This window comes from Pezoporus occidentalis, unplaced genomic scaffold, assembly GCF_034315485.1.
Source record: "Pezoporus occidentalis ecotype Australia unplaced genomic scaffold, CSIRO_AGI_Poc_V1 ctg251, whole genome shotgun sequence".
NCBI classification, from domain to species: Eukaryota; Metazoa; Chordata; class Aves; order Psittaciformes; family Psittacidae; genus Pezoporus; species Pezoporus occidentalis.
Genome location: NW_026914406.1, coordinates 601657 through 629243, shown reverse-complemented (window position 1 = coordinate 629243; position 27587 = coordinate 601657). Strand labels below are relative to the sequence as shown.

General features: G+C 47.1%; 1 protein-coding gene across 2 annotated transcripts in view; it reads right to left on the bottom strand.

The window, feature by feature from the left end:
• LOC134166098 (uncharacterized) overlaps positions 1 to 27587 on the bottom strand; it is a 123437-nt gene that overhangs the window by 47873 nt on the left and 47977 nt on the right. Inside the window, exon 3 of one of the 2 annotated variants that reach the window (XR_009965744.1) lies at positions 7606 to 7650. The exons of the other annotated variant lie outside the window; for it this stretch is intronic. The gene's annotated coding sequence lies outside the window, so the exon portion shown is untranslated. The remainder of the gene's footprint in view (positions 1 to 7605; positions 7651 to 27587) is intronic. 2 annotated transcript variants of the gene reach the window in all.

Genomic DNA, 27587 nt, shown 5'->3' with positions numbered 1-27587 from the left:
TGAGAAGTACAAACTGCATACAGAGCTCCAGCTTCTGTGTCTGCATCCTATTACCCTTTTATTTCATAAGAACTCAATCTCATTTTGCACTGCAAGGTTTTCCATATAGTTTTAGATGTTAATTCTGAGTTCCATCTCAGTAGCCTGATGCGATACTGTCTCACCCATTATCTCCTCCCCTAGACACGTACAAGAGATTTAGCATTTGAGAGCTAAGAAAGAGGTGAAAAAGTTGTAGATTTTAATCTACAGGCAAATTCTTTTTCATACAGGCATACTGAATGCAGGTTTGAAGCAGCACTGATAATTCTTGATCCTACCAGGAAAGAAAACACTGCTTGGAAACTGTAGGAAAACGGAAAGTCCTAAATATATACTTTCAGTAGCATCGTAAGATGTTTCCATATACTGCATTAATATGTTGCATTGTGTATTTTATGTATTAACTGCTTAGCCATACCCACGCTTCACTGCAGGCAGAGATGAAACAAACATCCAAACCCATCACACAGTGTTACACTATAAGGATGAAGAGCATCGCTCGAAGAGCATCGCTTTAGTAACATCTCCTTTTCTGCAGCTTGGATGCAGGCAGCTCTGTACATACCAGCAGAGCAGTGGGTGGCAGGCTCATGGAGAATTCATGCAGCTTGAAACAGTCGCATCCAGAAACATCAGCTTGCTGGAAATGAGCTCGATGGGGTATCATACATCAGTACATGTGCCATCTGCACCATGCTTTGCTCACACTTGATGTATCTGGCTTTCCAACGACACTGAAGAGCATGTGATAGGGCTTGTGGAGGCCACAGACCTTTTGGAAACCCTGGGGGTTGTCCCCCTGCTCTGCTGTATACCTGTCATTGCACCTTCACACCGCAGAATGCTGTCCCTAAAGCTCATCTCTCTCATCAGAGTAACAAGGTCCAGAGTTTCTTGAAGCAAGCTTTAAACTGGATAGCTGTTTCTACATAAGGCAACATAAAGTACTTCGCATTATTAGGGCCACCTAAAGATGCTGTGAGGGCTGGAGCAGCTCTGCTCTGGAGCCAGGCTGAGAGCTGGGCTGGGTCAGCCTGGAGAAGAGAAGGCTCCTGAAGGGGAGACCTTAGAGCAGCTCCAGTGCCTAAAGGGGCTGCAGGAAAGCTGGAGAGGGGCTTGGGACAAGGGCCTGTAGGGACAGGCCAAGGGGAATGGCTTTAACCTGGCAGAGGGGAGACTGAGATGAGCTCTGAGGCAGAAGCTCTTCCCTGTGAGGGTGCTGAGGCGCTGGCACAGGGTGCCCAGAGAAGCTGTGGCTGCCCCATCCCTGGCAGTGTTTGTGGCCATGACAATACAGCAGCCAGGAAGAAGGGGGATGAGGGAAGAAGCACTTCTTGTATGGAAGATGAGCAGCAGTCTCCCAGAAGAGGTGCTGAGAAGCTGGAAAGGAAGAGTGCATTTCAGACATGTTCACAACTCAATGTATCTGCAATGAATCTTAAAGAATAAAACCCCTTTTTTCCCTTTTCATATGAAGTTCCATCTTGTCCCCATTACCTTCATGCCAGACTGAAAGCCCAAAGCAAACAAAACTCAGAGATATAAACCTGCTATTATAAAACTGCAGGCTCAAGAAGGCAGAAACAGTGATTTCTAAGCTGGAAGTAAACAGGCTGTACTACCTCCATCCCTCAGAGACTACATGTTACTGGCTTATCCGCAGGCAGAACTCAGTGACTAAGGCTACTCACAAAGACTTGGTGTCTTTGCAGATGAAAATGGGTTTTCTGGTTAAAAGCCAAGGCTTCAAACATAGCTAGCCACGTCCATGTGTTAATAACCATGTCAGTACTGTTCTGTGTTCATGTGAACGGATAAAGTGAAAGAACACGTGAAACAGTTGTGAGTCATATACAGCTTTTAGGATATAGGCTTTCACCCCTGAGCTAGAGAAATCAGCCTCAGTTAGGGGAAAATTTAACCTAAATACAGATTAGTAATGATTTCTTAGTCTCAGAGCTTCATGTTAAGTATCATTAATACACAACTATTTACATGGCCAGGGTGATGGTTTTTCACCATTTATAAAGAGCAGAACCCATCCTTTGCCTGACGCTCGCTTCCCAGCACTAACAGACACATGGCTGCAACTTATACAGGTATAAAGAGTGTACTTAAGATCCTGTATTCCTCTTACTCTGTGTGTGACTGTGTGCAGATGTATTTGCCTGAGAGAACCAAAACACACATCAGAGTAAGCACCACTGCGAGCTGGATACCAAACTGACCTGGACTTTACATTCCTACGATCCATAAACCCTGCATCCTGGAGATGTAAAAGGAGTTGAAAGCTGGTGCTTTTCTCTTGCTTTTTGAGCAAGAAATTGAAAGAAGAAAAAAAATGACTTTGGAAGCACTGGTGTCCTGCATTTCAAACATTAAAAGTGTTGTAAAACCCAACTTTTAGTGTATGGGACAGACTCTGATTAAGAGAACACAGGGGAGGAATGCAAGAAAAGGCGGCTCAGGGGAGACTTATTCCCGTGTTCCAGAGTATTTAAAGGGTGGCTACAGAGAAGATGGAGACTCCCTTTAGACAAGGAGTCCCATGGTAAAGACAAGGGGTGATGGGCACAAGTTACTGCTGGGGACATTCCAACTGGACACATGAGGAAAGTTTTCCCAATGAGAGCATTGGAATAACCTGCCCAGGGAAGTGATGGATTCCCCAGTGTTGGACACTGTTAAGATTCATCTGCACAGGGCGCTGGGACATCTGAACCTAGGTTGTACTTTACCTGGAAAGGCAGGACCAGATGATCCTTGAGGTCCCCTCCAACCTGGGGTTCTATGATTCTATGCTGATTAACATATGCCATTTACCACTTAGCTTGGGAACGTATAAGCCAACTCTTGTGAACACAGATATTCCAGGTTCACACTAAATTCCACGTTCAGCTGCTAAAACAAGTTCTCTGCAATCATATTCCTATGGGATAAGGGGAAACAGAAGATACAAGAGTCCAGCTGCCTTGGGCTTCCTGCACCATGGCTGCAGACAGAGAATCCAAAGCTGATCCATAGCCCATCCTTCAGCCCAACAAAAGGGATCACTCCAGCACACAGCTCCATGTGGCACAAGAGGAGGGCTCCTACAAGTGCACATGAAGATATCTCAGTGTTAATGGCACCAGAATTGTGTGTACAAAGCCATCCTAGCACAGACACTGATGAAGTGGCAATGTGATAACCAGTCCTAGCACAGTGCCCCTGCCAAAGCACACATTAACTTACAGGTACTTTCATATCTGACAAAACTTTAAAGTGCTCTTTTAAGGATAAGCTGTGTTTTTATGTCTCTAAGTCACGTAGAAGCCAGCACTGTCAAATGGGGAGTTTCTGTTTGAATACCCACTGCCTGTGCTAACAGCTACTCTACATGCATCCAGCAGCACTGACCTCTTGGTTGGTTTGTCTGCTTTCATACTAGTGTATGGCATGAAAGGACAAAACATTCACCTGAAGAGGGAAATGGCTTTCTTCACTGCTGCTGCCTGTGCTTTTCAAACCCTCTTCAGTGCTCACCTCGCTCAGGTATCAGACTGAACTGCAACAGAGAATCATAGAATCACAGAATGATTTGTGCAGGAAAGGACCTTAAGATCACCCAGTTCCAACGCCCCTGCCATGAGCAGGGACACCTCACGCTAAACCATATCACCCAAGGCTCTGGCCAACCTGGCCTTGAACACTGCCAGGGATGGAGCATTCACAACCTCCCTGGGCAACCCATTCCAGTGCCTCACCACCCTCACAGGAAAGAATTTCCTCCTTATATCCAATCTGAACTTCCCCTGTTTAAGTTTTAACCCATTACCCCTTGTCCTGTCACTACAGTCCCTAACAAAGAGTCCCTCCCCAGCATCCCTGCAGGCCCCCTTCAGATATCGAGAGGCTGCATGACACTGCTTGCTCACATACGTGCAATGCATGGGCTGGTTCATGAGGGCAGGGATTAGTCTAGTCCTGCTGGAGAATCAAATACTAATAAGACACCACTGTGTTCAAAATCTGAAGCAGATATGGTGCCCTCACATCACAGGCAGGGGTGACAAACAACTGACAAAGTGACTTTGTGGAAGGGACATCTGCACACAGATGGAGATATATATAAACGTATATACTTATACACATAAGCATAGAATCAACCAGGTTGGAAAAGCCCTTTAAGCCCATCCAGTCCAACCTTACCCCAGCACTGCCAAGGCCACCACTGCCCCATGGCACTGAGGCCTCGTCTCCACACTGTGTGAACACTTGCAGGGACGGTGACTGCAGCCCTGCCCTGGGCAGCCTGTTCCAATGCCTGAGCACCCTCTGGGGAAGGAATTGTTCCTCAGCTCCATCACAACCTCTCCTGGTCCCAATGGTCCCAAATATTAGTTTCTTCTGTAAGACATTTACTGGGATTAATATGCTGACATGACCCAACGCACTCTTGTGGAGATCCTGCACTGCAGACGTGATCTTAAACCCACCTTTTAAGTGCATAGATTATTCTCTATCATGACCAGCAGTATCTAGGAACACACCAAAAGCTATTTTGGATCAGTTTAAGGTACAACATTGAAAGCCCTAAGGTTTGTGCCTTGCAGTAAAAGCCACTGATTAAAGTGCACAGTTTTGATGGAAATAATGAGGCAGACAACAAATCAGGACAAGGGGGAATGGCTTTAAACTGGCAGAGGGGGGATACAGAGTGGACATTAGGAAGAAAATCTTCATTGTGAGGGTGGTGAGGATCAGGTACCTCAGATCCCAAAGCCTATTTTAAGGAACTGCCCATGGAGGAGCTAACCCCAGAACTTACTGCTTCCCTCAGTGCAGAGCAACCTAAACGATGATTCCAGCATCTGATGTCCAACTAGGAACCATCAAACAAAGAACACAGCAGTGTTTCAGAAAGCTGCAAGTTTCAAGATGAAGGGGTTCTGTGTCCCTGGTCTAAAAGCTGCTGGTTTTTACCTGGAGCTCCAGCTGTGCAAAGGTTTGGCATAAACACCTCTCCCTTCTCTTTGCACACATGATGTTCCAGATGAACAACCTAATGGATTGCCTTGGAAACGCAATACACAGAGCTCCCTATGGGCTCTTGGCAGAATTCCTTTCTTAGCTGCTCCCAATAAGCAATGCCTACTTTTAACAGCCTTCTCCAGTTGCCAGAGAGCCACATGGGTTGCACCACGTGTGGCCACCCTCCAGAGACAGGCAGAGCAAGCATCACGACTCAGTCCTTGCATGCCTGATGAGGCATTCAGTTCCAGTCCACCTCAAGGACTGCACCACTCACTTTGGTTTTGTCCTGCAGTTGCTCCTGCAGCTCCCTGTTTTCCTCTGATGACAACCCATGGGAGACAAGCTGGCGACACAACAGACCCCACAGTGTTGCTGAGGTTTACATCCATCAGGAGAAACCAACAGCTATGAATGGTGCTCAGTGTATATAGAAGGAAGGTGCTAACAACTATTCTGGAGGAAACTTTTCTTACCGTATCAGCATTTATGCCAAAAAGCCTACTGTGCAGAGCACATCATCTGCCAGCCTCCAGTGCAAATGGAGAGGGAAAGGAAGGAAGTCTTTGGTAATTTGATTAATGTTTTCAATAGGAATTTTGAGACAGACCCCAGACTGCTCTGGGTTGGAAGGGACCTTAAAAAGCTCATCCAGCTCCAACCCCTGCCACGGGCAGGGACACCTTCCACTAGAGCAGCTTGCTCCAAGCCCCTGTGTCCAACCTGGCCTTGAACACTGCCAGGGATGGGGCAGCCACAGCTTCTCTGGGCACCCTGGGCCAGCGCCTCAGCACCCTCACAGGGAGGAACTTCTGCCTAAGAGCTCATCTCAGTCTCCCCTCTGGCAGGTTAAAGCCATTCCCCTTGGCCTGTCCCTACAGGCCCTAGCCCAAAGCCCCTCTCCAGCTTTCCTGTAGCTCCTTCAGGCACTGGAGCTGCTCTCAGGTCTCCCCTTCAGGAGCCTTCTCTTCTCCAGGCTGACCCAGCCCAGCTCTCTCAGCCTGGCTCCAGAGCAGAGCTGCTCCAGCCCTCGCAGCATCTCCGTGGCCTCCTCTGCTCTCTTACGCCCCATCACAATTTCCCTTCTCCACCTCGACGAGGCACTTCTCAATGTAGTTTGAGACGACACTCCAACAGAAAACTGACTGTACGTTACCAAGAGAGGGATCAGGACATTAGGGAGCACCGAACAATGGGAGTTCTCCAGAACAAACGTTGGCAACTGCATTATCACTTCCAGCACTGACTACAAGCCTTGCAGGGAAGAAGCTGACCTCATGAAGGACTTTTCTATTTCTAACTCTGATCTCTGAGGGAATGTGCTACGGAAACAATCATCCTACTGAATCATTTCAGGAATTTTACAGACGAGAAGATTTATTACCATAAAACAGGTCTTGGAAACAAGAATATGTGAGGAGACTCAATAGCTATTAAATCAGTGCGGAAAACATGATGCTAAAGGAATTGCATATGTCTGACACATGTTCTACCACTTTCTAAATAGAAAGTGCCTATAAAAAGCAAGCCTGTAGGCTTACTTACTCTTTTCAGACCAAAAAAGAGACACAGGTACAAATGTAAAGTCATAGGAAAACAATATATAAAGCAGCACAAAAAGCTGTTTGATGAACTGGAGCCATCAATACTTTCCAAACCTCGGTGTGAAACACATCCTCATCCTTCAGCAAGCTGAGACACATTCTGCAGCCTTACAGATACTTTAAAGTTGAGTCAACAGAATACAGAAAGGCTCACACAAGCTTTTAATGAGTTCACTTGCTAGCCAGTGTGAAACCAAGCTCAGAATAACCTGAGGTCTGGTTATTAGGATTGCAATATAGATGTTGCTATCACATAGTACAGGTTCAAGACAGCTAAAAGCATCCATCTTTGCCTTTGTCTATTACAAGTGAATCAGCAAGCCTTGATATCTAAAATACTACTGAGAAACATCCTGCTTTCTTGACTAAAGTGGAAAACCTTCCTGCACTAAACCATCAACGCACACAGAACTCTCAAGTAAATGGCTTTGATACATCTGAAAACACTCAGCCAGAAATACAGCAACCTTAAAGTAAGGTTAAAGCTTTTCTTACACCAACAGATGCTATGGCAAATACCAACAAGCTTTGGAGCCCAGAACCCCTTTCCAGCCCTTTGTGCATCCTTGCAGATTGGTCTGACTCTCCAAACGTTACCAGAACCAGTCTAAGAGACAAAGCCTTTCCCTGCAAACCTCCCCTCTCCACATCCTTGGCCCATCACTGCTATAATAACAGTAATAAAGCAACCACATGACACTTGTCTTGAACTACTTTATGGCTGACACAGAGATGAGAATGGGAAAGACATTATCTACCCAATGCAACTCACCCTGAACCACATGGCTTGGAACCAGGCAACTCAGAACAGCTCTATGAACTGCACATGCTCCACTCACAGCCCAAGCAATGACAAAACTATTTGTCCTTTGAATTAAATGATTGTCTTATAGAAGACTTGGCCCATAGTCTTACAGAAGAGAAGAACGAGCTGTCTTTGACTTACATTTGGGATTGTCCTGGTTGTACATCTCAGTCACTGTTTCTCCTCCTGCAACAAGACAGAGAAGACAAATTCTGTTACAAGAACTATCTGCTTGAAGTCTGTCATTATATTGGTAATTAATGCTACAAGTTTACTGCTTGCTTTCAGATAGCACTGGAAAATACTCCCATCATTCATACATGCTCCATCCCTGGCAGCGTTCAAGGGCAGGCTGGACAGAGGGCCGGGTGACATGGACTAGTGTGAGGTGTCCCTGCCCGTGGCAGGGGGTTGGAACTGGATGATCTGAAGGTCCTTTCCAACCCAAACCATTCTGTGATTCCATGATTTTTGTTTCTCTGCTTTTGACTGCCAGACTATTTCTGTTACATGGAATTGCTCTATCAAGATGGACTGTGGACACTGCCACCTGATTTCAGTGTAACGCTGCAGGACTAGAACTAACTTCCCAAGCCTATTGCAGACTTTCCCAAAGAAATTCCTTATAGCCACAGAGAAAAGTGACGCAATGTAAAGAAGGATTTAATTGCTCAAAGATAACAACACAGTGCCTTGTCAGACTCTGCGTCTGCTCCTTGCTGGCCTTCAGCATCTACTTCAGAAAGGTGATGTCCTTGCCTCTGGAGCCACAGATGCTAAAGAAGGCTTCAGACACCCTAAGATATGTTGTTTAGTATGAACAGGTTGGTCATTATGGCCTGCTCTGCGCTTTGGGTTCAAATCTGTAAGAACAAAGAGAGTATATGTGTATCTTATGTGAACTCACTTGTGTTTGATAAAGCATTTTGAAGGTTAAAACAAGAAAAGCAAGCAACCAAAAACACAAACCCAAGAATCTCAGTAGAGTTATGAGAGCATTGTCCTTGAAAAGAATGCTCTAAAGCTACATTCTCTATTTAGCCACATAATTAGTAAACCTTTAGCAGACACAGAGAAACTTCCTCATTCCCTTTCTATGCCAAGCAGCGACCTGGAAGAACTGCACAAACCTCCATAAAGAACTGGTATGTGCCAGAGAATGGAATAACTAAAAGGGGATGTACTGGAAAATGAAGTGCAGAGACCTCTCCTCCCTCAAGGTTAGCACTGCTCTTGTTCTGAGACAATCACTTCCCAAGGAAAGAAGAGATAGAAAGAGGAGGATGCTCAAGAGGAATCCAGCCTCTGGCTACTGCTTGCAGACAGGAGGGGTAACAGAGCAACAAGTAAGTGCTGACATGGATTTGAAAAACTGCTGAACTTCCCAGCAAGGTAGGGAGCCATGGAAAATGGAGATGGGGCAGTAATCAACAGAGTCACCTGAGCGCCTGAGTTTTCATGCCAGGTCTTTTTTCCTAGGGAAGAGAGCATCTCACTAATTCACCAAACAACTCTCATACAGGTGTACCCCAGACTGGTTTGGGTTGGAAAGGACCTTAAAGCTCAGACAGTCCCAAACCCTGCCAGGGGCAGGGACACCTTCCACTAGAGCAGCTTGCTCCAAGCCCCTGTGTCCAACCTGGCCTTGAACACTGCCAGGGATGGGGCAGCCACAGCTTCTCTGGGCACCCTGGGCCAGCGCCTCAGCACCCTCACAGGGAAGAGCTTCTGCCTAAGAGCTCATCTCAGTCTCCCCTCTGGCAGGTTAAAGCCATTCCCCTTGGCCTGGCCCTACAGGCCCTTGTCCCAAGCCCCTCTCCAGCTTTCCTGCAGCCCCTTTAGGCACTGGAGCTGCTCTAAGGTCTCCCCTTCAGGAGCCTTCTCTTCTCCAGGCTGACCCAGCCCAGCTCTCTCAGCCTGGCTCCAGAGCAGAGCTGCTCCAGCCCTCGCAGCATCTCCACGGCCTCCTCTGCACTCCCTCCAACAGCTCCACGTCCCTCTTGTGCTGCTGCCCCAGAGCTGGATCAGGACTGCAGGGGGGGGGTCTCCCCAGAGCACAGCAGAGGGGCAGGATCCCCTCCCTGAGCTGCTGCTCATGCTCTGGGGGTGCAGCCCAGCACATGGGGGCTCTGGGCTCAAGCGCACACTGAAACCGGTTCGTGGGGAGCTTCTCATCAACCAACACCCCCAAGTCCTTCTGCTCAGGCTGCTCCATCCACAGAATCACAGAATGGTTTGGGTTGGAAAGGACCTCAAGGTCATCCAGTTCCAACCCCCTGCCATGGGCAGCCTGTATTTGTGCTTGGGATTGTCCCAGTCCATGTGCAGGACCTTGCACTTGCATGAAAAGGCCAAGTGCATGAGAAGTGTTTTCTTCATCCCAACCAACCCAAGTTCTGCCACCTCAATATGAAATCAACACATACATCATTTGGGGGCATGAAATCATCCAACTCCTGTAACAGGGACACCATTAACCTCCAAGCTATTTCATTTCCCAAAACAACAATAGAGCTTTATGAAGCGTGCTTGTCACTAATGACCTGACCACCGCTTTTGTGAAGCTCGCCTCTAAAATGCACAGCCCATAGTTGTGGGTTGAAAAAATGACATTTCTCCTCTCAAAACGCTGTTGTGAAGGAAGAAAATAACAATCCAGGAAGGAATTAAACTCGAGAGTGCCATCAACTATACAAAGGAAAACCACACAAGTCCACGTTTCCTCATACTCCTCCAGATTTTAAATAGATCAACATATTTTGGAGCAGGGTGTGATCTTCTGCTAGCTATGCCCCTTCCAAATTGGCAACGCCACTGAATTCAGTAGCTTCTGATTCCAAATCCCAAACTCCGGTTGGAAATAGATCGCACAATGGAGTCCTACAGCTCACTATGCTCTAGGGGAAAATAACCTCCTTTCATTTATTGCAAACTCATTTGCAGGACAGCATATCATTAGTATAGACAAAATATATATATTATAGCAACAGGGGAGAGATTCTGTGCAAACAGTTCATAGAATCCCAGCCTGCTCTGGGTTGGAAGGGACCTTAAAGCTCAACCAGTTCCAACCCCTGCCACGGGCAGGGACACCTTCCACCAGAGCAGCTTGCTCCAAGCCCCTGTGTCCAACCTGGCCTTGAACAATGCCAGGGATGGGGCAGCCACAGCTTCTTTGGGCACCCTGGGCCAGCGCCTCAGCACCCTCACAGGGAAGAGCTTCTGCCTTGTATCCAACCTGAACTTCCCCTGTTTCAGTTTGAACCCATCACCCCTTGTCCTATCACTACAGCCCCTGACGCAGAGTCCCTCTGCAGCATCCTTGCAGCCCTCCCTTCAGACACTGGAAGCTGCTCTGAGTTGAAGAAACTCATATCCCACCAGTGCGATGAGCCTGAAACTTAAAGCACAAACTTCTTGTTCTGTTGCTTTGAAACAGGAAAAGCCAAAACCCCAGAGCTGTTAATAGTCCAAACAGTGATTTGCTTAGATACCATGAGATCTTAACAGAGCCCAATACAAACAGGATGTCTTGCACACCAGATATGCATGGATTCATGTATGTATTTACTCCTAATATACCTACTCTCTCTATATATTGGAACTAGATGATCTTAAGGTCCTTTCTAACCCTAACAATTCTATGATCCTATATATACTATCTCATATATATTTACTCCTATGTATACCAGGTATATTCAGGAATAAATAGCTAACAACCACCTAGTATAGACTAAAACTGACGTAACACAACTCATGTACAAAGAGAGGTCTTTCTACCTTCCAGATTATTAACAAATAAAGGGAGAGGGAAGGAAACTCATACTCACTTTGTAACTCCCTCATCAACCTTGTTGTCCTGGAAACAATTCTCCTACAAGAGAAGTAGTACTTAACTACTAGAACATCTTCTGCTACAACTTTTTCTCTCCCCCAATCCTCTATCGTGCTCCCACACTGCTCTCCATGCTTGATAAACAGTCAGAAATGAATTCTTCCCATAAAATGGCACAGAAACTGCCCTCAGAAGAAAATATATCCTTCCATTTGAGTACAGAGCGTTTATGGAACATCAGGTTTGCATGAAGCCTTTGGAAAGGGTTGTAATTCTGTCGCTGCTGTTAAAATGACCTACTAACATGTTTCATTTTAGGAGTATTTAGCCCTGGCAAAAGGTAACTGCTGATTTGATAGCAGCACATTTGGCCAAGGGAGCAGAGTGAGAAATCCCAGCCTATGATCCATAGACACAGAAATGCACAGCATGCTCTGTCAGAACAGCTCAGCACTCACTTGTAGGTGATAAAGAGCCCTAAATGCTTACAGACTGCAGCCCTGTACAGAAGAATTGCTATATGGGTTCCACTCTTGATCTCACCTACCATGAGCTTCTTCCCTCTATTGTACTCACCCAGATAAATTACAACGAGGACCCAGCTGAGTACAACTGATGTTCCCAAATACCCCATCAATGCAATGATTACTGCCTCCCCAAACGCTGCTCAGCTCTGACTGCTCAGCCCAGAGGAGAAGGACTTTGGGGTACTGGTTGATGAGAAGCTCTCCATGACCCATCTTCAGTGTGCACTTGAGCTCTGAAACCCATCTAGTGGAAGGTGTCCCTGCCCATGGCAGGGGGCTGGAGCTGGATGAGCTTTACGGTCGCTTCCAACCCAAACCATTCTGTGACCCTATGACTCAGTGACTCCACGTTAGGGAATGTCCTCTGGCTCAGAGATCAGCCCCAGCACCACAGCTGGTAGCCATGGGGTTAGACAAGCTTTCCTAGCCCCGAACAGGGCAGCCACATACCAGCTGACCACCAGGAACAGCCCCAGCTCCATGCTGGTCTCTGGGTGACGGCCAAGCACTTACCAACACAGGCTGAAACCATGGCCAGGGCATGAATTACAACACCCCAGCACCCAGAGCCATCCATGTGGAGAAGGACTTGGGGGTGCTGGTCCATCAGAAAATGAACATGAGCCGGCTTCAGTGTGCGCTCACAGCCCAGAAAGCAACCGTATCCTGGGCTGCATCCAAAGGAACGTGACCAGCAGGTCCAAGGAGGTGATCCTGCCCCTCTGCTCTGCTCTTGTGAGACCTCACCTGGAGCATTGTGTGCAGTTCTGGTGTCCTCAACATAAAAAGGACATGGAACTGTTGGAACAAGTCCAGAGGAAGCCACGGGGATGATCAGGTGCTGGAGCACCTCCTGTATGAAGACAGGCTGAGGAAGTTGGGGCTGTTCAGCCTGGAGAACAGAAGGCTGCGTGGAGACCTCAGAGCAGCCTTCCAGTATCTGAAGGGGGCCTGTAGGGATGCTGGGGAGGGACTCTTCATTAGGGACTGTAGTGACAGGACAAGGGGTAACGGGTTCAAACTTAAACAGGGGAAGTTTAGGTTGGATACAGGGAGGAAATTCTTTCCTGTGAGGGTGGTGAGGCACTGGAATGGGCTGTCCAGGGAGGTTGTGAATGCTCCATCCCTGGCAGTGTTCAAGACGAGGTTGGACGAGGCCTTGGGTGCCATGGTTTAGTGTGAGGTGTCCCTGCCCATGGCAGGGGGTTTGGAACTGGATGATCTTAAGGTCCTTTCCAACCCAAACTATTCTATGATTCTATGCCCTTCCCTTCTCCATTTAGAATCATTCCTTTTGAAAGAGTTCTCTCTGTGCTCCTACTTGAACAGAAAACTTCATTTTAACTTTTGAAGGAAATAAGAGCTCATTTTAGCAATCAGATTTCCCCAGGAAACAGCAGCTTTGTTACAGACCACAGCCTTTCACTCCACATTGTGCTGCCTTTTTGCTACACAGCCCGTTTGTGTCAGACACAGCAATCTGGCCTTACCCAAACTGCATCAATCCACTGCAATAAACATAAATATACTGATTTAAATACTTACAAAGTCTTGCTTTATAAACTGTCAGTCTTTGAGTACACTCTGCCCTGACCTCTCAGCTCGCCTGCCCATGCACCGTGGTTTACAATGGCAACGTCTCCACTGTTCTCAGGTGGGAAAAGTCACAATACACTCCCTTTTCAAGTGAGAGCTGTTAATGGCCAAAATTACCCCCCAGCAAATCCAAAAGGGGTTTGGTTCCTTCAAAGTACCCATAGTTAAATAGACTCAGCAGTTTATTCAGTGTGGTAACTCCTAGTTCTTAACATCTCTTTGCTAAGGAGTAGACCTGCATTATCCTGTGACTGCCCCTAACTTCCACTGTGTTTATAAGGTCTTCTCATGTTGCCTGTTAATGCCAGTTGTCCATCTATTTGTACTCTGGATTTTATATAAGTCCTATCTGATAAGCTTTTATGTCAATTTTGACCTGTCTGTCCTCGTTTCTACTTAACAAATGACTTATTTAATGTATGAACCTGATGCACCACTCTCTCTCTGCTGTGGTTTTATTCTAGATGCTGTGTTAATCCTTAGGTCTCCATGTATCCTCTTACTCCTTTGAGAATCTGCTCAAGAGATCATATGCTTATGGGTAAACTTAGATGAAATCTCAATTACTTAGGATCTGGAGTTGCTACCAATAAAGCAACCAGCACTAACAGATCTCACATCTCCTACAGACCCATACAAGGATTTGGGTTGGAAGGGACCTTAAAGCTCATCCAGCTCCAACCCCTGCCATGGGCAGGGACACCTTCCACTAGAGCAGCTTGCTCCAAGCCCCTGTGTCCAACCTGGCCTTGAACACTGCCAGGGATGGGGCAGCCACAGCTTCTCTGGGCACCCTGTGCCAGCGCCTCAGCACCCTCACAGGGAAGAGCTTCTGCCTAAGAGCTCATCTCAGTCTCCCCTCTGGCAGGTTAAAGCCATTCCCCTTGGCCTGGCCCTACAGGCCCTTGGCCAAAGCCTCTCACCCAGTCTTGAACTGCCTTTGCAAAATGCCATGGAGCATCTATCTATCACACCATAAGGATTACAGCCTCCTCCATGAAGGACCCAGTTGCTCAGGCAGCATTTCCTGCACAGACTCGGTGCCAGTGTGTGCCATCAAGCAGTAAAAACATCTACTCGAGTCTGTCTTCAGGCATCAGAAACTGAGGGGGTTTGAGCAGCTTATCCCTCACACCACGCACAATGAAATTCCATGGTGGAGACAGAGGGGAGGAAGCTATTTGGAAACTCAGTATATGCATGTAGATATAAGATGATGAAAACTGTGGTGCCTTACAGCAGCCGCAGCGCTGCATGTGTTACAAACACTGAATTCTGACTGCTCCAGTAAATGTATGTTCCCCCCCGCCCTCAGCATTAGAAATTCCCCATGCAGAACACAAATCTTCACATCTGAGCTCAAAACAGGGCCAGGTTTAAGAGCCATCTCTTAAAGAGTGTTTAGAGCCTCCCTGTGCTCTGGTACAGAAGTGCACTGTTATCTCAGGCAGGGAAAACATCCCTTTGCTAGGTTTCTTATTATTGCAGGCAAAACTTCCAAACCATGGCAAAGCTTTTGCCTTCTGCTGCTGCAGGAGTAAGGCAAGAAAAGGCTGAAATCATGGTTTTATGTAGGATTTCTTTAGGATGTGGAAGTGTTCAAGGCCAGGTTGGACACAGGGGCTTGGAGCAAGCTGCTCTAGCGGAAGGGGTCCCTGCTTGTGGCAGGGGCTGGAACTGGATGAGCTTTGAGGTCCCTTTCAACACAAACCATTCCATGATTTTTAGTGTTCAGTGGAGCTGAGTATGTTGTGAGTGGGAAATGAAGGCACAGAGTGATGCAGCAGCCACCACCACAAAGCAGGGCAGTGACAACAACAGAAGGGAAAAACCCTCAGTGTGAAACCATTAATGCTGTTCCACCCTCCACACAAACCAACGCAAACCCACCCCAACGCAACCACACCAACCCCTCTGATGGGTCTTTTGATGCGCAGTGATGCTATTAAATACCTACTAATGCTGACACAGAGACCATCTACAACATTCCCTAATTACCGAGGCTATTTTTCCTCCCTGCGACTCGCTGCGATGTCCATTTACCACGTGAAATTACACCAGTTATTTCTTTCCATGGAGATGTTTCCAGTGGAGTCAGTGGGGATTCAACAAGGCCATCATAGAAACAGAACTCAGAAAATAGCATTTCCCTAAGAAACCACTCCGGTTTATTGGATTAAGACGCGCTTGCGAGTGACTCACACTGACATAAACCTACACTAAATCCAATCTATGGATGACAAAAAGGAATCCGAAGGAAATGGTACCTTTAGGAAGCCACCTCGGTGGGTTTATTACATGGAATCACATTAGCTGTTCCCTCCAAATAGGAGGACATATAAATTAAAAGCTGAATTTTAGGGGTTTAATAGCATGAGTGCAGCGCGTTCCCAACAGTTGTAGCTGCCGCACTGAGCACAGTCAGAGCGGGATGGAAGAGCTCCGAGTGGAAGCACTGTTTGCCTGTGTCAGTCCCACAGTCCTGCACCCACATGTTGTGCCCAAAGGAGGGGGAAGAAGAGGAAAAGCCATTAAGCCACGTCACCCCGCTTTCCCTGGGAAAATTCAGGTAGATTGTAGCAATAGGACAAGGGGTGATGGGTTCAAACTGAAACAGGGGAAGTTCAGGTTGGAGATAAGGTAAGTTCTTTACTGTGAGGGTGCCCACAGAAGTGGTGAATGCTCCATCCCTAGCAGTGTTCAAGGCAAGGCTGGACAGAGCCTTGGACAACATGGTCTAGTGTGAGGTGTCCCTGCCCATGGCAGGGGTTTGGAACTGGATGACCTTAAGGTCCTTTCCAACCCAAACCATGCCATGATTCCATCTAGGATGGCAACCGTCGTGATTCCTTCTGCCTGTACACTGGGTTTGACATCACATTTGGCATTTCTTGGGAAACTCTGACTTGTCTCCAGGGGATGTTCCTGCATCTTAACATGCACTGGGGTTTTCTGGCACAGGCAAGTGAAGCATCAAGGCTTTGCTGAAATCCTGAAGGATGCATTCACAGCTCTCACACCTCCTGTAAAGCAGGGCAGCAAGCGGGGAGGCTGCGACTGGTATGTAGCTTACTCCTATAAATAGCAACTATGGAATCTGTTCTTTGCCTCTTAATATTGCCATGAGGAATAAAGGTCTCTGAAGAAATGTTTTAGTAAATATTACATATGAAAGGGAAGTTGCAAACAGAAGCAAAGGGGACAGTGGACAGAGCGTGAGGTTATGCACTACAGACCTGGAATTGGATTGTTCAATTTATCACCAACTGCTGTAATCATAGAATCCCAGACTGGTTTGGGTTGAAGGGACCTTAAAGCTCACACAGTTCCAACCCCCTGCCACGGGCAGGGACACCTTCCACTAGAGCAGCTTGCTCCAAGCCCCTGCGTCCAACCTGGCCTTGAACACTGCCAGGGATGGAGCATTCACCACCTCTTCGGGCAGCCTGTGCCAGTAATCAAACCCTACCCATCTGTAAGGGCATTTGAAAGCCACCTGAAAGCAAAGACACTGATCCATACGTACAGTTGTAAATCACTGTGTATACAGATGAAAACCCATCTGTAGGAACCAGCTGCCCATATCTGAGGCCAAACAAAGCTTACCAACCACAGACAGCAAGGCTGAAGTGACTGTCACGTAGGAAACCACTGGCAGCTCTCACCCGTACCACCTACAAGTAGGATCAAGGGCAGTACAACATCCAAGCACATTATCACAGGAGGCTCATCTTTGGGAGCTTTAGGGCACACTTTCCTTTGTGCATCCACACCCACTCTTGCATTCCCATTAATGGCTGGGCTATAATCCTAAAAAGCAGCACGTTCTAGCCTAAGGGTAACTAAATTAGAGTGAGCCACACTGAAGCTAAAATCAGAGTGAGAACTAAGCGCACTGCTTTTGCCTCAATAAAGATGTTCCCTCAGAGAGCCCCTGCACAGCCTAAGATCTATAAAAGAGCTTTTTATTTTAGAGAATCACAGAATCAACCACGTTGGAAAAGCCCTTTAAGCCCATCCAGTCCAACCTTACCCCAGCACTGCCAAGGCCACCACTAACCCATGGCACTGAGGGCCTCGTCTCCACGCTGTGTGAACACTTGCAGGGATGGTGACTCCACCACAGCCCTGGGCAGCCTGTTCCAATGCCTGAGCACCCTCTGGGGAAGGAATTGTTCCTCAGCTCCATCTAAACCTCCTCTGGTGCAGCTTGAGGCCGTCTCCTCTTGTCCCATCCCTTGTTCCTTGGCAGCAGAGCCCAGCCCCTCCTGGCTCCATCCTCCTCTCAGGCAGTTGGAGGGAGCCATCAGGTCCCCCCTGAGCCTTCTCTTCTCCACACTGAACCCCCCAGGTCCCTCAGCCCTTCCCCATCACACTTGTGCTCCAGGCCCTGCACCAGCTCCAGTGCCCTTCTCTGGCCCCGCTCCAGCACCTCAATGTCTCTCTTGGAATGAGGAGCCCAGAGCTGAACACAGGATTGGAGGTGCCAATCTCCTCCAAATGTGGTCATGACCAGTTAGGTCCTTTTCAAAGGACACCAAGAATGAAGGTCAAAAATAATCCAGGAATCGTACGGTTTAACATCCAACAACCTACGGAGCATCCGAAGGGGCTGCAGATCTCAGCAGGGAGAAATTCCTAACAGATGACAATAGAAGTGCAAGGGGGCAACACCCGATTCTGTCTGTTTGAAAGACAAGGTTAAGAAACCCCTTCCTCTGATGCAACGAGTTGGGTTTTGAAAGCACGACCTCCCTGCCCCCATGCGTTTGTGAGGTTCGGGTTTGGAGATATTCAAGGCTCAACATTACAGCAAAAGACCACAGAATTCTCAAATAGCTCCGTTTTGTGCTAACCCTAATTCGTAATCATGCTGGCCTTGCAAGCATGGTGTGAAATGTGCTGAGCTAGACAGCTGGGAAGGGGTGGGTGTGAAGAGAGGGGGCGGTGTTGGGTTGTTATTATTATTGCACTTGTGGTGTTCAACCCTTCCACTCCCAAAAATCATATTCAGGAGGCTGCAGGGAGGAAGAGGATGGTTTTACTGACATATCTGGTCAGGTTCTAACAGCATTCGCTCCTTCAGTTGCGGGGAATGAATTTGTCTACAAGAAACCTGGAGAGGGGCTTTGGACAAAGGCCTGTAAGGACAGGCCAAGGGGAATGGCTTGAACCTGCCAGAGGGGAGACTGAGATGAGCTCTTAGGCAGAAGCTCTTCCCCACCCCTGGCAGTGTTCAAGGCCAGGTTGGACACAGGGGCTTGGAACAAGCTGCTCTAGTGGAAGGTGTCCCTGCCCATGGCAGGGGTTGGAGCTGGAGGAGCTTTGAGGGCCCTTCCAACCCAAACCAGTCTGGGATTCTACAATGAGTCTGTGATCTCCCGTCATAATTACTCTGGTGACCAAAACACATCTGTATTTCCAGCCTGGAGCCCTGAGGAAGAGAGAAAGTTGTGCTGCTCGGATTATTTTGTCCACGTAAGGTTCTCTACAAAACTCTTAATTTCTTCAAAACCCTTCAAAAGGCACCTATTGAGAAATGCTTTATAATGAAACCAATAATGAAAATTCCCTGAGCTCAGAGTACTGCACAAAATTAAACCTTAACTCAAGTTCTAGGAAGGATCATCAGTTTTTCATGTAAAGCTGGGGTGAGATGTGACTGAAGCCCTCAACCCTACCTACCCCTGCCTAAGTGTCATACTTCATTTCCTACCTCAAGGCAGTCGTAACAGTAAGATGGGTTTGCCCTGTAATTTTCCTGATCTCAGTCAAACCCAACATAGCATAAAAGCATAATTCTGGTTGAACTTGGCTGTGGACTGAGGAAAGAAAAAGCACTGAGGCAGATCTACCACATTTAGTGTGCTTTTGCTACCTAAAGTATAGAAATCCCAGACTGGTTTGGGTTGGAAAGGACCTTAAAGCTCCTCCAGCTCCAACCCCTGCCACGGGCAGGGACACCTTCCACTAGAGCAGCTTGCTCCAAGCCCCTGTGTCCAACCTGGCCTTGAAGACTGCCAGGGATGGGGCAGCCACAGCTTCTCTGGGCACCCTGTGCCAGCGCCTCAGCACCCTCACAGGTAAGAGCTTCTGCCTTGTATCCAACCTGAACTTCCCCTGTTTCAGTCTGAAGCCATCACCCCTTGTCCTGTCACTACAGTCCCTGATGAAGAGTCCCTCTCCAGCATCCTTGTAGCCCCCTTCAGACACTGGAAGCTGCTCTGAGGTCTCCACACAGCCTTCTCTTCTCCAGGCTCAACAGCCCCAATGCTCTCACCCTGTCTTCATACAGGAGGTGCTCCAGTCCCCTGATCATCCTTGTGGCCTCCTCTGGACTTGCTCCATGAAATCCACGTCCTTCTCTAAATGGACACTGGGCACTTGACACATGATGAATTGTCATCACGTGGTGTGTAAGTTTACATGGAATCATCAGAGCTGGAAAAGACCTCTCAGATCAAGTCCAGCTGTTAACCCAGCACTGCTAAAGGCCACCACTAAACCATGTCACCAAGCACCACATTTACATGTCTTCTAAACCCCTCCAGCGATGGTGACTCCACCACAGCCTTGGTCAGCCTGTTCCAGTGCTTCACTATCCTTTCAGGGTAACCCCCAGTCTAAACCTCCCCATGGTGCAACTTGAGGCCACTTCCTCTTGTCCTATCACTTGTTACTTGGGAAAGCAGACGGATACAAACCTACCTACAACTGTTGTATAACACAAGGAACAGGAGCAAGTCAAGCCATGCTCAATTTCTTATGCAACTGTTGGTCAGTGCTTTATTTTTCCCTCCTAATCTGCTCTTCAGAGTACTTTAAAAGGTCACTACCCCCCCCACACACACACCAAGAACTATGAAAAGCAACCCTGGGCTGTTTCATGGCTCATCTCCCAAGGTAACATGTTTAAGGGGACACGACGCCACCTTATTTCAGCCTCTGTAATGTTGTCTTTAGAGAGGTACGCACTGTCTCAGTGAGAAAACATTATCTTGTGCGTGTCCCATTAAAGAGACTAATCTGTTCAACACCTGATGATTCACTCACCCACATGCTAAAAGTCCACATGAAAATGACTCATTCTGTCCGTAAAAATAATCACCTGGGATAGCAAAGTCCCCTCATCTTTTCCAGAGCTGGTAAACTGCTTTCTTACACAAAGCAAATGGACGCTGCCCTGTTACACTACAAGTGACATGAAGGAACAGCTGATATGGGTAATTTCATAGTCTAGGTAATAATAAGATTACTTGAGAGGAAGTTTGTAGATAACCAAAGTATTGGCAGAGGAAACAGTAACACTCCATAGCGGCCTGGTGGTTGAAGGCAGCCTTCCAGTATCTGAAGGGGGCTACAAGGATGCTGGAGAGGGACTCTTCAGCAGGGGCTGTAGTGATAGGACAAGAGGTGATGGGTTCAAACTGAAACAGGGGAAGTTCAGCTCCCCTGAACGTGGAGGTCGGAGATAAGGAAGAAGCTCTTTACGGCGGGGTGGTGAGATGCAGGGTGCCCAGAGCAGCGGTAAATGCTCCATCCCTGGCATGGGCCAGGGGTGGACGGGGCTTGGAGCACCCTGGTCTAGGGGAAGGTGTCACCACCCTTGGCAGGGGATTAGAACTAGGTGACCTTATGGTCTTTTCCAACCAAAACCATTCTATGATTCTATGATTTTAATCCTCACAAATCAAAGCCACCCATTTCCAAGGAAGGGATGCAGGCTCCTCCTCCGTCACCTGGGACACTTCATACCCAGAAAACAGCTCTGAAGTAACTGAATCACCCAGTATGGACTGCCAGTGCAAGGCAAAGCTGTATTAAAGGCTTGGCTGACAACTCCCACTGAAGTCTAAACTAAATCCAAAGCTAGAATTCATGTCCAGTTCTGACATCCACACTGTGAGGATGCTGAAGTACTGGCAAGCATTCAAAGGAAGACCTCAGAAAAGAGCTGGTCTGACTGGGATTAAAGGTCTCCTTTATTAAGCAGAACATGAGTATTTAGATTTGGGTTTATAGGTACTTTGTGAATATGATAAATAACAACCAACCCTGCAATCTCTGGAGTGAAAGGCACAGCAAGATGCTATAGCTGGAAGCCAAACAAGCTCCAATGTGAAATAACTTGTCACTTCCTGGCTATAGGATTCTTGAATATTTATCCCTACTCGGTGTGTTTGGGCAGGAGAGCTCTCTAAAGGCACTCCAAAATGAACTCCTGTGCAAAAATGCTTATCTTGCATGCAAAGCCAGACTGCATCACAGGCTTGGTATAGAGATATGCACCTAAAACCTATCAAAAGCTAGCTAGGACATCCTAAAACTGGCGTTGAAGTTAATTGTAATGCTTCATTTTATTTTTACTGCTACGTAATGCTTACTGCTGTGTGCTGCCTGTGCTCTTTTAACCTGACAGAAGCACCTTAAAGGTGGTTCCTTCCCCCCACCTCAATAAACGTACTGCAAAAATACAAGCATGGAAAATACCTGATCTGCTGGTTTTCTGTCACCTCATTACTTCATGGAAGCTAAAGACAGAAAGGAAAGAAAATACAGAACCTAAATACAGGTGAGAAACAGATGGTCATTTACGTATTAATAGAATATGAGGAGGATTTATGTAAATAGAGGACATCAGTTTAGCCAAAAAAGCTATTAACAGAAGTGAACACAGACGTGCTTGCTGCTTTCATGGCACAGCTCCCCCTTCCCGGCCCTCCCATCATCCAAACACCTTTTATTGCCATCCCTTCTGTCACTCCAGAGCCTAAAGTTAGGATGTACTTGAAGGAATGGAAGTGGACAGTACACACAGTTCAGTAACTCAGTAAGAGCTGACTTTCAGAGCACATACTCTGCCTCCATCACTAACACGTGCATGGAGCATCCCGAGAGGAAAGGGGAATGGAAAGAACAAACTGATCAACATCCCAAATGTGTCCTGGCAGATGAGTAACAGTGGAAGAAATGCTGTAGGAAGATTGTTTCTTCACACAGAAAAATAAAAAGATATAGATTCTAAACCCTGAAGAATCAAACTGAAACGCACTGGTTTATATTTAACCCTTGATCTATACTGAAAAGTATCATCCCAGAAACCACACTGTAAGCAGGATCTCAGAGTGCTTATTGAAAACTCACCGGTTGTTCCTCAGGAACTGCATGCTATGTATTTAACCTTAAATACCTCTTATTTCTTATTTATGCTGGGTCCTAAATCTTCACAATCTCTGCTATAGACAAAGATTCTGCCTTCTGGGATACTCAAACATCTCGAGCGCAGCTCATTCCTCTGGTTTACTCCATCACTCTCCTGCCCTTAAATCATATCCCTCTGAAACTATCATGAAATCATAGAATCACAGAATGGTTTGGGTTGGAAAGGACCTTAAGATGACCCAGTTCCAACCCCCCTGCCATGGGCAGGGACACCTCACACTAAACCATGTCACCCAAGGCTCTGTCCAGCCTGGCCCTGAACACTGCCAGGGGTGGAGCATTCACCACTTCTTTGTTCCTCTTCCCTAATGCACAGAGCAAGTGAAATGATGCAGTACTGGACAAGGCACCCTAAACTTCCTGTTTTACTTCTAATTCTGTATTTTAAAAGATTAATTTACACAGAATAAGGCATAACTGACTCATTTTTGATTCTGAGTCATCCTGAGGCTGTGGATTCCTATGTCAGACTCTCTATACTCTGAAGGTGGTCTCACAATATAGCAATTTCTAAGCGACTTTAGAACCATGACATCCACCAAGCAGGAAACAGCAACTGGTCACTATCTTCATTCTACACTGAAAATAATCAAGCCTTCCTTCACTGAATATAGGAAGAGTTTTTTGCAAACAGAGCAGGTAAAATAAGCCACACTGTTTCACAGGAGATAAAAGCAGGGAAATTCCCCTTCTGCCTTGCACTGTTTGAACTACAGGCCTTGAACTTGGAGAACACAAAACCCCTCCCGAGAGCAGTAAGAAAGATCAGGGCAACTTCCTTCCCACAGACCTGTGCTGGGGGCTGCACATGAACAGCACACAAAGCACATCCTAAATAGGTGTCCGTTCATGTGCTTTATTCCCTTTTAATATGCTGCAAACTCCAATACATTGGGTTTATGTAATTACTGCCAGTGTCTCATTTGCTCTGTGAGACCGGAATTTAACACCCCAAGGATGCAATCCTAACAACCTAAGTGCATTCCAGCAGCCTGGAATACTTGTATTTCTGGAGACCTCCATAGACCCATAGAATGGTTTGTGTTGGAAGGGACCTTGAAGTTCCTCCAGCTCCAACCCCTGCCATGGGCAGGGACACCTTCCACTAGAGCAGCTTGCTCCAAGCCCCTGTGTCCAACCTGGCCTTGAACACTGCCAGGGATGGGGCAGCCACAGCTTCTCTGGGCACCCTGTGGCCAGCGCCTCAGCACCCTCACAGGGAAGAGCTTCTGCCTAAGAGCTCATCTCAGTCTCCCCTCTGGCAGGTTAAAGCCATTCCCCTTGGCCTGGCCCTACAGGCCCTTGTCCAAAGCTCCTCTCCAGGTTTCCTGCAGCCCCTTTAGGCACTGGAGCTGCTCTCAGGTCTCTCCTTCAGGAGCCTTCTCTTGTCCAGGCTGACCCAGCCCAGCTCTCTCAGCCTGGCTCCACAGGAGACATTGAAGTATTTAGCACAGTTTGTGAATCTTGTAATTTTATGAAAATACTCCAACTGCTCTGCATTCTTCTCCCAATGCCTGTTCCCAGAATTACCAGGTTACATAAGGGATCTGGGGTGCCAATAATGAAACATTTTCTAGTCTCCAAGGTAGCACAGAAATGCCTGAAATTTGGCTGACATTCCTCCTCCCTCCAAAACCAACCCTAGAAGGCACAGAAAAAGATCTCTGAATGTTATTTATAAACAGTGTCATTAATTATCAAGGCAGAAGCTCCTTACTGTGAGGGTGCTGAGGCGATGGCACAGGGTGCCCAGAGAAGTGGTAAATGCTCCATCCCTGGCAGTGTTCAAGGCCAGGCTGGACAGAGCCTTGGACGACATGGTCTAGTGTGAGGTGTCCCAGCCCACAGCAGGGGTTTGGAACTGGATGACCTTAAGGTCCCTTCCAACACAAACCATTCCATGATTCTATGACTGGAAAACTACTGGCTTAACTGTGCCCAAACCCTTGGTCAGGAATATTGACAGGTTCCTGCACTCCCATCAGGTCTTCGAGAAAAGACAAACAAGGGAAGACCAAAAAGGATGGTTTGGCAGCACAGTTTTCCAACCTTTTCAATATTACCAGCACCTGATGTGAGCACTACAATAGGTATGTATGGCTTTAATGAAACACATGAGTTAAACTGACCTGTCCTTCCAAGATCGCTGCAGAAAGCACTGTCAGATCAGTGAACAGATTAAATCCTGCAGGAGCTCTTCTCCATGAATGACAGCAAAACACAGCTTTGGCAAGTTACTGCTTCGACTTCATTATGACTCTGGTCCAAAGTGACTTTCAGTGGGAGACTTATTGCTTTTTCTTAGCAAATGCCTACATCAAACACACAAAGGGCATCTTCACTACCTGTTCACAATTAAGAGGATGGTTAAATGGTCCACAGGCTTTGTCCAAATACACCAACACATTTTAAAGGAGTAACACAAACACTCAAAAGTCCAAATCCCCCCCTAACATTAAATATTTGTGTCTTAAAGTTATTGTATATCAAGAGCAGAAGACAACTGAACCAATGGCTACAATCTAAAAGCTGTAAGAGAAACTGGATGTCCAATGCTGTATCAAAGTTTCTTGTGCTGCTCAGAATGATTTGCCTGATGACTACATTATAGACACACATAATATAGTATATTATATACTATATAATGTATATATATTATGTTATGACTATTGTTATAGACAAAGCACTGGGCACCAACTCATTGTGCTACCCCTCTGTCTATACCTGTCTGTATTTCTGGCACTGAGGACAAGTGCCACCGTGTAACCTGGATCCACACATCCCTGTCAGGATCAAATGCAGCCTCCTCCTGTCCTCCTCCTGGATGTAGCTCAGATCAGCTGGCCAAGCAGTGTCATGAGTGTGCTGAAAACTGAGAGTGTGGATGGCCATAGGACACTTCAAACCCACTAATCGTTGTTTCCTTTAACAGTACAGGCACAGCTTGTTCCCAGGTTGAGCATCAACAACTGAACAGCAAATTATGACCTAACAAAAAGGGTAAATGACCAGGGAAAGGCAAATCTGCCATAAAGAAAAAGGTGAACCCGGCAGTGGACTGGATGGCACATGTAGAATCCCAGACTGGTTTGGGTTGGAAGGGACCTTAAAGCTCATCCAGTTCCAGCCCCTGCCACGGGCAGGGACACCTTCCACTAGAGCAGCTTGCTCCAAGCCCCTGTGTCCAACCTGCCCTTGAACACTGCCAGGGATGGGGCAGCCACAGCTTCTCTGGGCACCCTGGCCAGCGCCTCAGCACCCTCACAGGGAAGAGCTTCTGCCTAAGAGCTCATCTCAGTCTCCCCTCTGGCAGGTTAAAGCCATTCCCCTTGGCCTGGCCCTACAGGCCCTTGTCCAAAGCCCCTCTCCAGCTTTTCTGCAGCTGCTTTAGGCACTGGAGCTGCTCTAAGGTCTCCCCTTCAGGAGCCTTCTCTTCTCCAGGCTGACCCAGCCCAGCTCCCTCAGTCTGTCATATGCAGCCTTTAAACCCCAGAGCACTGTTTTCTGCAATACCAGTTTCATTGTCTACTCACCAAATACCTTCCCAAGCACTGGTACTTCAGGAGTTCCTTTTCCTTCCTTCTCATCCTCTTCATCCTGAGCTCAGCCTCAAAATGTTTTGCATGGGCATGTGGTAAAACTAAGTTTAGATCTTTTGTAGAGTAAAAAATGGATACAAAATGGACCCCTCAGCAGAATTAAAACCTCCAATTGCAGTCCTGTTCATTTATCTTTCAATACAGTTCATGTGCTGCTATTACAGTAACATATGGCAGGGTGTATTTTTTGAAGTTGGAAAATCTTCAAGGAAGAGAAGCAGCATCATTGTACAAAACTGCTCATGTACCAAAGCAAGCTTTTTTTCGAGTAAATTCCACCTAAGACTTTAGGATGTTAATCCTCTCCTACCAACACAAATACCCCTCCACATTGAGCACAAAGTTGCTTTTGCACAATTATCTTTAGACTGCTTTTCATGGCAGAACATCAAGAAATAACAACTACGAAGGAAGCTGAAGTTCTCTGCGTAGAAGAACGATGAGAAAAAGAAGAGTAGATCTTACTACTTGCTGTTGATAGAATCATAGAATAGTTAGGGTTGGAAAGGACCTTAAGATCATCCAGTTCCAACCCCCCTGCCATGGGCAGGGACACCTCACACTAAACCATGCCACCCAAGGCTCTGTCCAACCTGATCTTGAACACTGCCAGAGATGGAGCATTCACAACCTCCCTGGGCAACCCATTCCAGGGCCTCACCATCCTAACAGGAAAGAATTTCCTCCTTATATCCAACCTAAACTTCCCCTGTTTAAGTTTGAACCCGTTACCCCTTGTCCTGTCACTACAGTCCCTAATGAAGGGTCCCTCCCCACCATCCCTATAGGCCCCCTTCAGATACTGGAAGGCTGCTATGAGGTCTCCATCAGCTTCTCTTCTCCAGCCTGAACAGCCCCAACTTCCTCAGCCTGTCTGCATACAGGAGGTGCTCCAGCCCCTGATCATCCTCGTGGCCTGCTCTGGACTTGTTCCAACAGTTCCATGTCCTTTTTATGTTGAGGACACCAGAACTGCACACAATGCTCCAGGTGAGGTCTCACGAGAGCAGAGTAAAGGGGCAGGATCACCTCCTTGAAACTAGCTTGAAACTACTCAAGCCACTAAGAGACTCCCTTGAGCTCTCTGAAAAATCAGCCAGCCAGATGACATTCATCCTTCTCCATCTGGATTAGATGGGTATAACCTTTCACAATGCAAGTTAAGTGAGATGAAACCCTCAGGTCCAGAGGGACCAGAGCTCTGAAGCGCTGCAGAGATGGTATTTGTGTTACAAATCTGGGAAGGAGTTACTGTAAACAAGACACATACTGCATCACTGCCAACACCTCAACAGTGCTTCAAACCCTGCGTCAAGAGCCTAAAATAGAAGATACTGGAAACGT